Here is a 12,553-nt window from a genome sequence, read left to right on the forward strand (position 1 = left end):
AGGACTTCAAATTATTCCACTTCTCAGCTTTTGAGTGAATAGGACTTATTGCTTAGCCCACAGAAATGTAAATAGGTTTTTTTTTTCCTTTCTGTATGTGACACTGTTTAAGATCAAGCTCCTTTTTGTAAAAGTTATCACTGTATCTGTCAAGACCAAATATAAATGTATATGTCATGTACATGAAAGCAGTAGACATAGAAGAATGGTAAGAAGGTGAGGACCAAGGTAAGAGACTCAAGAAAATTATTAAACAATTAAAATTAAGAAGGGATTTGCTCCAGTAGCATAAATAACATTTTCCATAACCTCTTTCTCACAACTTTTCACTCCTGCAATATTAGAGGAATGCAGGAAAGTTATCAATTTGTATGTCAAAAAAATCATGTGGGACAGTTGAGATACTGGCTGGAGCTTCTGAAATGTTCTTTTCAGATGACATAAGGGTATTCAAGACTTTTATTGATTTTAGGCTGCTGTATCCCTGTAGGAAATCTTGGTGTTAGCCATCTAGGGGCTTGATGCTTCAGAGAACATTAATCTTGTCTGATTTTAATGTCCAAAAATTAGTATTTAGGGCTCTGCTGGTCAGTCAGGGTTTCTTTCTAACCAGAGGGGAAGAGAAAAGCAAATGTCCAGAAAGTCAATGGTGTTAGATGTTTTGGATCCATTTACTGGTTCCTTCTGAAAGATCTTTACAGCATTCTCAGGCACGTACACAAGTCTTGAAAGAAAACAAATAAACAAACAAAAAAACCCCCCAAAAGGTGGGCTCGTCCTTCTTCAACACCAAGTTGTCAAATCTGAAGTGTTAATGAAATGGAAGGATGGAGGGAATGGAGGGAAGAAGAGCTGAGGGCTCCTCTCTGGGTGACCCTGGAATGTTGTCTCTTCCTTTCTGAGCTGGGGGGGACTGATAGGTGTGCCAGGTCCTGGTTCTTTCTCTCTGCTATGGAGCAGCCTCCAAGTTTCAGTGCTCTATATCCTGGGATGGTTTAATCTTCCACCTTCCATGCAATACCTCTGGGGTTATGCACAATCCAAAACTGAAGCCAGTGGAGAGCTTTTCTTACCAAACCCCGTGGCTTTGAGTGGAGATCCCAGGCAGGACGTCAAGAGAGACCAATTAATAAACTCCTTGCTGTGCCTACCCCCTCTGTGTGTGTTCTCCTTCTGTTTCAGATGGGCCTGAGGACTGGAGCTTGTCCTCAGAGCACCGTGGGTACTAGAAGCAGCATTTTTCTATAAATTGGGAACAGAACTGGCCACCAGAGACTGAAAATCTGGCAGGAGGAGCTGATTAGACATGCTCAGAAGAGCCTGCAATTTCACTGCCGCGTGCCCTTTGGGCTTGCAGTGAAAAACAAAGTTGAGCACTGCCAATATTTGGATATGTGATTCCATTGTTTTATCTGAGGATGAGATCAGTCGGTGGAGAGAGCCCAGAACAAAACTAAAGTGCTCTTTTTTATTCCAGGGGATCATGAGGAATGTGGAGCTGGGATCACCCCCTACTCTGCCCCACCTCACCCCACCCAGATTCTTTTGGCTCCTAAACCAATGCTCCTTAATTTATTTTTTCTTTTTTCATTCCAGTTGCTACAGACTGTCCTTTCAAAAGGACCCTGTGCCTCTCTGTCCCATTTAGGTGCTTAGGAGAGGTAGAACTGTCCCAGTTTTGCATCCTTGCCTCTTTTGAAAATCCACTAACTGGAGAACTTAACCATGTCTGACCTCTCCCAGCCTTGTCATTTCCTTCTGTGCCTTTTCCTAATATTCTGTTAGCAGATAATTGTTGGTAAATTGCAGGTACTGAAATCTGCCAACTTTTATTTTGATGGGATGGAGTGATTGCAGTGCTACAGTTTGAATGGGGATTTGGAGAGTGCTAAGGAGAGGATTCCTGGCTAAGGAGACACAGGGGAATTTTTAGAGGTGGTGGCTGACGAGCTGCATCCTTGTTGAATTGATTGTTTTAATGCAGAAATGTAATTGTAGTATTAATCATGTGCTAGAACACCAGGAGCATTGTGAAGGTGTCTTTTTAGTTACTCTTTCAGTGGGAGGAAGGAAATTGAATAATGACATTATTTAAATGTTGTGATCAGTAGAGACTGAACTCGGGACCTTGAAAGCTGAAGCTCTGTGTTTCTGTAGCTACATTTCTAGAAATGCATCCCACCATATGGGACGAAGCCAGACTCCCAAAGCTTAGATTTGGCCATGACTTTGAGCAGCCCAGGTAGATTTTTTGTGTCTGCCTGTCCATGTGGCTGACTTTTCCTGTTGGCAGAGGCTGATGGAGGCTCCACAGCTTTTGTAGACAGATGCATCACCACAAGGCCAGATGCTGCCACTGCCCCAGCCACCAAACAAGACAAACAATTCTAGAAACCTCCTCTTTATCAAATTCATTTGCAGTGGGCTCTCCCAAAGCTCCTTTGAGAGAGATGAAGGAAAGAACCATGGGAACAGCTACTGAAAGCTCGTCCAAACCCATTAAAAATAAATAAATAAAGAAGGAAAAAAAAAAGGAAAGAAAGAAAATATCAATGTGAAAGTCTGTTTGCAGATACAGCAGAGGGAGGCAGATGTAAGCAAGCCTGCCCATGCCTTCTGAAGCTCTGTTAGTTCCTGGAAGGCAGCCAGCACTGAAATAATGGCTGGAGGCAGCACCCCTTTCTCCCCTCTCCCTGACCTGGGAGCAGACAAGACATTTGTACATTATTAAGCTGTGGAGCACACACTGTGCTTTGCAACTGGACAGTGCAGGGCACTGTTTAGAGCTGTAAATCTTCAGTCACATATTCACTGTGAAAATCTTGTCTCATGTCAGAAATATTCCACCCCCCCCCAAGCTCCTGCAACCTCCCCTGGGCTTTGAAGATTCCTCCCTGTGTGTGGATGCCACCTCATCACAAAAACTGGCTGGGGCTGATGTGGATGCAAAGGGTCCTGTAGGTCAGGAGAGGTGTTTTGGGCTGAGTCCCACTCTGAGGTTTTGGGAGGTCACTGAGATATCTGTGAAATGTACTGGGGGTCTGAGACACCTCTGGTCGTGTGCTTGGATGAGAGAGAGTGAGTTCCAGCCCCATCCAAGATAAATATTTTACATTATCTAGCCAAAGTTTCCTTTCAGTTTTACAAGTTTCTCATCCTGGATTTCTTTTTTCCCAATTTTTTCAGCCACCTCTGTTTTTGCGTTTGGTTTTGTGTTTTTTTATTGGGATTTTTGGTGGTGTGGGGGGGTATTTTTTGCCATTATTTGTGGTTGTTTCTACATGGTTTGTTTATTTATTGTTCTTTGGCTGCCAGTGAGTGGGCATCTCCCCCTGTTGCTTTGGTTGCAGTTGTGTTGAAAGTCAGCTCACAGGCACTGTCCCGTTTCACTTTTAGCTGTGGTGTTTCCAGTTCCCCTTCCAGACTGTGCCTGACTCTATGTGAGCTACAGATGGGGACATTCAGTTGCCTGAAGGTTGTTTTTTTCTTTTTTTAATGCTGCTGAAATAATTTGGAGTTGCTGAAATTTGATCATATCAGATGCTAAGAGGCAAAGCCTGAAATGCTCCTTCAAAAGCACCTTTTGATATTTGAAAAGGCTGATGAAGTAAACCTTAAAAACCTCCCTTGTTTTCTCTTGTTCCATTGCTTGTTTTCTCTTGTAAGGATTTCTTTTCCCTTTCTGAAGACCTCCAAAACCCACAGCCTCACAGCAAGTCTATTGCTCCCAAAAGAAGATCTTTTTTTTTTTTTTTTATTTGCAGGTTTTGATCTGGGTCCATCTCCTCTCACAGCTGCACCCTCTTTCCTTTGAGGTAAAGCCAAAGCTGAGGAAATCAGTGTCAGCACTGAAGATGGAAAGCTTCATCTCACCCAGAGGAAGGGGTTAATGTTGGCAGGAGCTATTCACATCCAGTTTCTTGTCCAATACAGCACAACGTGATCATTTCTGTAGGCAAGATGTGGCTCTCATTGCCTGTGACCGACCCACGTCTCCTGGGAGGTCCTCCAGATCCCTCTTTCCTTCCAAGCTGCTCGTCAGCCACGAGGTGGTAAAGCCTTTTGCTTTGAGCTCTTATTTCCTTGCCTGACCCAGAAATGAGAGGCTGGGGAGCTTTTTAGGAACGTGCAGCTGTGTAATATTCAAAGAGAGGGCATTTTGTATGTCGGGCGTTTTAAGGCCAACAAGATACCTTTGAAAAGAAAGAGAGTCCAGAATGAAATCCTTGGAATAATGGCAATGTTCTGGTTAATTGCAGTTTTCTCTTTCCTGTAGTGTTCAGCTTCTCCAAACAATACCCCCAACGTTTGCAGGAAGGGAATTGAAATGTGCTTGGCAGCTCCATTCTGCAAAGCCTCGATAATTTTTGTCATTGATCCAAAAATCTTATGCCAGTTCCTTGACGTGAGGTCACTCTAATTTCATCCCATGGTTGTTGATAGACTTCTTTTTCGGGTTTTTTTTTGGGTTTTTTTGGTGTTTTTTTTTTTGTCCCAGCTGCCCTCACCCCCCTGCCCAGCTCTCTCCCCCAACCTCGTTTTGTTGGAGGTTAATCACTGCGTGAGGTAACTCCATCCTTGGCATGTGCTGTGATCTGGAAATTTTGTCACTAATTACTGCCTGCTCACCGGAGAAGGAGGCTGCTGAGCCCTGCCCTGCAAGTGACTGAGCTCCTCCATGGCTCAGGTTGCAGCCAGGACATTTTTGGCTAGCAGGAGGCTGGAAGGGGTTGCCCAGTCTGAGCCTGGAGGAAAAATAGACTCTTCTTTATCATCTAGAGTGTTCACCTAGAAAACACTTCGTGCTCCATGTGCTTAGCAGCGAAATACCTGGCTGGAAGGGAGGCTGTCTTGCTTTTAAGCAACAATAAAAAAATCCTATGGGATTTTTACTTTGAGCACACAGGACTTGGGGTGAGATGGGGCTGTAGAACGGCACTTGGACGGAGTGGCTGAAACATCCCCCAAAATCTTGCTAGGAGAATGAAATATTCTTTGCTTTTCTCTTTCTGGTCACGTTTTACCACTGGAGTTACTCAGCGAATTAATAGGTATAGAAATGCAAAGCTCTTTTCTTATTACACGCCATCGATCTGATTGCAGTGTCATTAATTGAAAGACTCTGGAAATGTGATGGATGGTTCAGTTCAGGATTCCACATTCGTTTTGGCATAGCCCTGCAGGAGAAAAGCTGCATGAAGCTGATTGAAGGGCTCTTTTTGTCTGACATGAATTATTCTTTCATTGTCAAACCTTGTAACAGCATTCAGACATAGGGAGATTTACAATGTGAAATCCTAAATGGGGTCTATTCTTAAAATAAAATTAGAAAAAAAAAAAAAGAGAAAGCTTTATCTTGCAATGTTGAAAATAGCTACGTTTAAAAAAAAAAAAAAAACAACCTCACAACTATTTCTACAAATTAAATCTCTTCTGCGAAACCCAAGGGGCTGATGTTTCTCACTTAATTTTAAATTATTCCAATGGTGAGGCCTTAAATGAAAAAACCAATTGCTTTAATCACATAACTGCTGTCAACATTTTTATTACATTCAAATGTATTTGTTTGTATCAGAGGGTTTGTTTGTTCTTTCCGCTGTTGTCATTTACCTAGCAGACCGATTCCTCTGTTCATCTGTGAATCCTGCTCGTCCTGTAAAATAAGACAAGGTTTTATTTTTCTTTGGGGGAAAACCTAGGAGGACATCATTTCAACACATGTTTCGAAGGAAATTATTCTGCATTCTAGAAAACATAAAGATGGATCAGTGCTGATTTCAGCTCTCTCTAGCTTGTGTCTGAAGGCAGATCTCACCAAGTAGCTTTGTGAGTTTCTCTGTTGATCCTGGGCAGCTCTCTTGTTAAATCCCTGTTGCTCTTTTGTCTATTTAAAAATTTGTGCCATGCTCTGAGGGTTGTCTGCAGCCCTATGAAACGTAACAATTAAAAGGTAGCAGGAGAGCACGGCTCAGCTTTGCTGTACACGTGAAGTCGTTTGTGAAGTTGCTGAAGAGTTTGGAATGCAAAGTAGCCACCCAACTCGTAGTCTCATTTAAAAATAAAATACTGAAATAACATTCTACGAGATCTGAATCAATGTCATGCCTGTTACAGATGCTGGAGCTGCTAGAATAGCGAGATTACACAGAGCAGACAGATGAGATGAAGAAGAGCATTCGATTACATTACATCTGATTAGTGGTGTCTATTCATCTGGGTGGGTTTTCTTTCTTTTTTTTTTTTTTTTTGGAACAAAGCTGACTTATTTTATTGGCATGTGGTGATGTGGTGTGTTTGAAGGAGCGACGGGATCAAGACTCAGACAAGGAGCTGGAAGAATAGGACATAAAATACAGTAGTAAAAACATCCAGCTCTGGTTTAACTGCCTTCCTCCCTCAGCTACCTTAGGGTCTGACAGACCTACCTACCCAAGTGGTCTTAGCAGATAGATAACCAGGGGAATGATTGCAACCTTTCCTCTTCTCTTTAACTACTTTTCAGCCCCAGATAAGTATCGAGCGATTAGTTTCTGTTTGAACTCCTAAACAAATGCCCCTTTTCACCTGAGATGTACGTTTGCAGGCAACAGACTGGCCTGATAAAAGAGATGAGTAATTCACATTAAAGTGGGAAACAGCCTTTTCAGGCACTGAGAAATAAAACGCATTGATGGGAAATGTTGCTCTCATCCCTCCTGCCCCTCCCCCTGCCCGTAATACCCCAGCGTACGGATATTTTCGGGTCTCATTGTTCAGCGCAGGGCGAGATCATTTTGTAGTTTTTCTTAGGCTTTTGTCTGCCTGCTGGGACCCCTGGCAAAGGGAGCCTGAGCGTGGCTCTTTCTGGTGGAGCTGCCACTGCTCCCCGGGTTGTGCTGGGTCTCTCTGTGCTGAGCTTTTCTTTCCGAGAGCAAAGAGCCTGCGATAAACTCTGCGCTTGGCGTCTTGGAAATCTCCCGTCTCCATAGCGCCTGCAATTCCCAACAGCCAAGTTTGGAAAGGAAACTGCTTGGTGGGTCAGCACAGCACCCATGTAGCAGCCTTTCTTTTCAAGCCCAGTGTTGCTTTCTTTTCCTCTCTCCACTCAGCTCTGGGACTCTTGCACTCAGGGCTTCTCTGGGCAAAGAGACTCTTTGACTGCAGCTTTTCTTTAATCTGGCTTTATTGTGAGCACCTTCTGTGGTGGTGGCAGTGGCAATCTTCTGGCCACTCACTTGTTCTTAAAAGGTGAGGGGAGTTATTTCTTTAAGGAGGAAAAAAAAAATATTTCTTTCGGTGTTTGAAATTTAAGATTTTTTCGGTTTGTTTTGCTTTATGCTAAATAAACTTGACCATTTCTCAGAGCCCAAAATTGGGAAGGAAGTTTTTCCTTTGGTGACATTAATTCCCTTGGAAGCTGAGAGGAGTGAAGCTGATGATAGAAGGTTATGTATTCTTGCAGGACTCTCAGCATATTGTACCTGAGGAAAAAAACCAGGCTTCCTTCTCAGTACCAAACTCTGTCAAACTGCTTCATTTGCAGAGTTCCCTGCACTTCGAAACGCGGGGTATAATTTCTGCAAATTAAATTGCAGTTTAGAGCCGTGGTTGCTCTTATTAAATCTCTGTAAATAAATTTGTCCACAGACTGTGTTGTCACCTCTGAAATGCTCTCTGCTCATGGATAGCAACCCAGCTCCGTCTTTCCTTGTGGTGGAGTCAGGGTGGTGCTGGATTTTGGAGCTTTTACATTTCGTTCTTTTTTTGTTTTGTTCAGGGCATTTTTATTTTTTTTTTTTTAGTCCATTTTGACTCTTTTTAAAAGTAAGGCTCATTTTTTGAGGTTAAGAAGAAGGAGAGAGTAAAAGGTACCGTATCTTTCTTCTTAATTGTTTGGCTTAAGTCTAAACCATCTGAAAAAACACCCTTAAAATGATCTTTAAAGTAACAGCCGCTTAGTTAGAAAAAAAATATAGTAACAGATTTAGCTTACCCTCTTGATGGACTTAACCTCAGGAAATTAGGCATCCTCTCTGTCTCCTCTGGAATAATCAGTTTCTTATAATATAAATATATATATGAAATGACCAAATACATCTACACCGTTTGCATCTTTAACTCAGAAACAATTGATCAAAAAACGGAAGCACTGCTAGAGATCAGAGAATCTTTTCATTTAAAGCCTTTAAGTTACCATTTATTTCCATCTAGTTAAGCTTAATTTCCTTTTATTGTGTTCCTCAAATGAAAATATACAACGCCACGTCTAACAGTGCTACAATTCACATTAATAACCTCTAACTTTACATAACAACCATCAAGAAGCATCGAAAAGGCAGAAACAGATGCAATTATTTGTTGCTAGCTAAGTTACTGTACGTGACCCAGGTGCTGTAGTACTATTTGCATGTGTTTCTCACCTTTGTTCACCCAGACACATGGGGATCTCCAGCTATTGCTGACTAATTGATAGTTGTAGTAACTGCTATAGGCTCCTTAGATTAGAAATGCATGCAGACGTGTGTCTTGATTCAAACATTAAGGAACACACACTCTCACTTACTTACATGGGCAGAAAGTCTTCATACTATTAGAGGTGTGTGATGGAGATAGCAGGACATAAAACAGAAGAGAGAGAGACACAGAGAGAGAGAGAGACAGAGACAGAGAGATGGCATGCAGCATATATACCCCTACAAATAGTTCTAAAATGCGTTTGCAAATGCAGAAGTCTTCAGAACCATCCAACAGTTCAGCACACCCTTTTTATCTCTTCTCTGCGGGACGTCTCCATCCAGATTACTCGAAAAAAAGCGGAAAAGGTGAGAGCTCTGCCATCTTAGCTCTGAATTCATCTGATTTCCTTTTTTTTTTTTTTTTTTTTTTTTTTATTCCCCCCCCCCCCTCCTCCTTCTCCCTTGTATTCCTCATGCCATTGTCCATTCTTATGATGGCAGCCGCCCTTGCTCTTGAATGCAAGTGTCACAGCGGGAGCAAAAAGGGTTCAGGGCTGCATTGTCAAAGCCATGGTTGCCTATTGTTTCTTAGCCTTTCACTGCTCTGCTTTTCCGAGCCTCTTTCCCTATCAGTGGCCCCTGTCAAGGGGAGGAGTAGGGAGAAAATTGCAAGAGTTAGTCGTCCTTTTTATTGCACACTGTTATGATAAACAGCCCAGCAATACATCCCACAAAATTAGGAATTATAACGACGGGACGGGGGGAAAAAAAAAAAAAAAAAATTCTTTGTAGGTTTTACGTTTGTCGCTGCCCTTATGTCAAAAGCTTGGTTTCTTAGGAAAGACTTTTGTATTGGTGGTTTTGCCCAGCAAAAAATAGAGGCAGCTGCAAAGTGAACAGTGAGCTATTTAGCCACAAGGTAAAAATTTCCTGTTGCTATTTGGATACTGATGCTTTTCAATTTTAAGGCGGGGGGGGGGGGGGGGAAGAAAGCATGACTGAAAGCATTTCTGTAGCTGTCCATTCATCCATCCATCCATCCATCTCTATTTTATGTTTTAAAGCGTTGAAAATGATTTTTAAAAAGGCCAGAGAGACTGCTTGGAACTTGGTTTTATTTAGAAATCTCTCAGTGTAGAATGAGGTTTGTGTTTCAGTTGATTGAATCTTGTAGTGGGAAATGAAGGGGGAATGACTGTCCTGCTGGTGCCAGAAAGTGCTGGTTTCTCAGGTCACCTAAAAGTAAATTCTTGTCACAATTTCTTCCTTTCATGGGGGAAAAAAATGTGGACGGGACTTTGCTTGCCATTTAAGTGTGTGTTTGATTGTCTTGTGTGAACAGGCCAGCTTTTCCGGTGTTCAGAACTTCAGGGAGGTTACAAAGTCATGGCCTCAAAAGTTTTTTTCTTTTACTGCCTTTGATATGAAATTGTTTAGAAAAAGAAATGAGGACTGAAAGGTGGCTTCCAAGAAGAGCACAAACAACACACTTGCATATCCAAGTTGTAAATTACATGGTCATTTCTCTCGCAGTATTTTTGGTCTTAAAAACATAACAAAGTAAAAGGCAACTAGAATTTGGTTTATGCTTTTAACTGTTTTCATTTGAGCACTGTTTTAACCCTGAAGTTGACACTCACTCTCCTAACTGTACAGCACATTTAGCAGTTTGGAGATTTCATTTTTAGAAGTTATTTTTGACTGAGCCATGATATTATTAGAAATTATAAAAAGAAAACCCTGCAGACCATCCAAATATGTGCTTCTTGAGTCTGACTATCTAAGTCATTGCAAATGTCTAGGGCTATTTTATCATGTCTAATAATAACAGGCAGAGTGCTTTTGCAGATGTAAATATGATTTAAATCTTATAGAAGCTTGCAGGGATAAACTACTGATTAGTTAGGCTCCTGTTTTGGTTATGCTTAAGAATATCTAGTAGTCTGAGTAAGAATATCTAGTTGTCTGAGTCTCTCAAATGATCAATGGTTGTTGTGGATTTACTTTGAAAGAAACGGGAAAAGATATTTTACCTGAATTCACTTTTAACTCTCAGAATGCTGAAAGGGAAGTGACCTGAGGAGAAAATCCTCCTAGTCTGTCCCAGACAACTTGCTTTGCCTTTTATCCTCTGTATTAGTCTTTTTTTTTTTTTTTACACGTATATATTTGTCTTGCATTGCCAAGTTCTAGGTCAAGTACGTGTCTGTTTGGAATATCTTTAGAATTGCAACTTTTTGAAGAAATGATGAAAGAACTCTGGCCTTGTTTTAAATCAAACTCTGAATGGAGCTGAGGCCACCCTGGGAGCACAATGTTTAATTTCCATTCGACATCTGCCTTATATTTACCATTGCAGCCCAGTGTCTGTGTGGAAGGAGCACTCAGCGTTGATAAAAGTTTGGTATCTCTTTTGTCAGAGGTTGTCATTTCTGTTCTCTCAGGCTGGCCTGTCATTTTGTAAGATCTTTTGTCACTGGGGCTGAATGGAAAACCTGGACTGTGTGGAAGAGATGAAAGAAATGGGGAAGAGGATTCAAATGTGTGGAGCAATTCTGGGCGCTCGACTCGGAGACAGATGGTGCCTAATCCTGATTTTCTTTACTCCAGTGTAAACACTGAGCTGTCCCACTGAAAGCCCCACTGAATACTGATCAGAATCAGGCCTGGCTCATTTCTTTGCTTTTTATTTTGAGGCTCTGGGCTTCTTTTGCAATGCTTGATGCATGCAAAGCTCTTATTTTACACTTCTGCTGATGGGTGCCCACTGAGTGACTCCACGCTGATTGCAAACACGGGTGTAAATCCTCAGGTTCAGTCATTGCTCCAGACTCAGGCTTGTAGGAGTGATATCAGTCTGACCTTCCAGGAATAAATATTTAAATAACTTGATGTGTTTTCTTTAGGTATGTCTGGATAAGGAAATATTATCATCTCCAATGAACTGGGGGGGAATTCTGTGGGTCTGGATATTGCAGGGTGTCAGTGGGAATGTGGTGGTGGCTGAGATGTTAGGTCTACCTGGGAGGAAAAAGAAGTTTATTTAAAGCAAAGGCAGCAGCATTTGGCCCCACACATGGATTTTGTTGTAAAAAGGGGATTGACTGGACAACTGTTGCAGCTTTGGGATTAAGAGAGAACTCTTTCAAGCAGAGAAGGGAAAACTTTGCCCTGTGTTTAATTTTTTAACTGGATTTTGTCTCCTTATTTATGAAGACAACTTGTATTTATGTTGCTTTTAATATTAGAGGTACAAAAGGGCTTTTTTGCCCCCCTAGATCCATTCTGTAATCTGAGGTTGAAGTGCTCTGTCTACAGTGTCAGCTCCAGATCTAGGCACCTGTTTAACTTCTTCCTGTTGGATTTCAGTCGTCCCCTACATAGAAATAAAGTTCCCTCTCTTTTTTCTTGTTTTTTTCTTTTTTTTTTTCTTCCCTAAAAGGACCAACTTGATGTCTTCAGTGGGAACTGTTCATAAACAAAAAGAGAAAGGATCATCTGAATTCTTTGCCATGAGTTAGGACCTGAAGTCTCCATGAAAGACCAGCCCAAGACACAAGAAGAGGATCTCACCTCCTGCCTCTTTCCAGAGACTCCTTCCTGCTCTGAGACTCAGGCAAGTACCATTTTCTTCTGGTTGGAGCTTCACTGGTGAGTCCTTTGAGCTGCTTGCTTCTCATCCGTCTATATTTTGTCAGTAAAGCTTTGTATTGAGTTGAAAGGCAGTTTCTTGTACACCTATGTGTTCTTCCATGCCCTGTCACTGGCCTATGTGGCTCATGCCTATGGCAGGTTTATACAGTCCAAAACTCAAGAACTGGAAGTAGGAAGCCATAAGGAAGAGCTGAACTATTGGATTAACCTTTTACCAATTCCAAATCCATATCCTGTTACCACTTGAGATGTACAGAGGTAGAGCACTGTAGCTTTAAATCACTTGTTAGTGATCACTGCATTTACTGGCCTTATTACCAACCATTGCAATGAATTTTGTGTCCTGCTGGACTTCACATGTCAAAAGTAGCATCTTCTCCAGGGACTTTCCCTGGTTTCTATGTGCTTGCTTATAAAATGAGGTATTACTCAGTAGCCACAAAGTGATTTCAGCTTGTCAGGTA

At 41.8% G+C, this 12,553-nt stretch overlaps 1 long non-coding RNA gene across 1 annotated transcript in view; it reads left to right on the forward strand.

Annotated features, from left to right (window-relative positions):
• Positions 1 to 12,043, forward strand: part of LOC115599621 — a 35,673-nt gene extending 23,630 nt beyond the window's left edge. The window contains exon 3 of the long non-coding RNA XR_003988541.1: positions 11,878 to 12,043. This is a non-coding gene — a long non-coding RNA (uncharacterized LOC115599621). The remainder of the gene's footprint in view (positions 1 to 11,877) is intronic.
• Positions 12,044 to 12,553: the final 510 nt, after the last annotated feature.

Source organism: Calypte anna, chromosome 24 (assembly GCF_003957555.1).
Source record: "Calypte anna isolate BGI_N300 chromosome 24, bCalAnn1_v1.p, whole genome shotgun sequence".
In the NCBI taxonomy this organism is placed as follows: domain Eukaryota; kingdom Metazoa; phylum Chordata; class Aves; order Apodiformes; family Trochilidae; genus Calypte; species Calypte anna.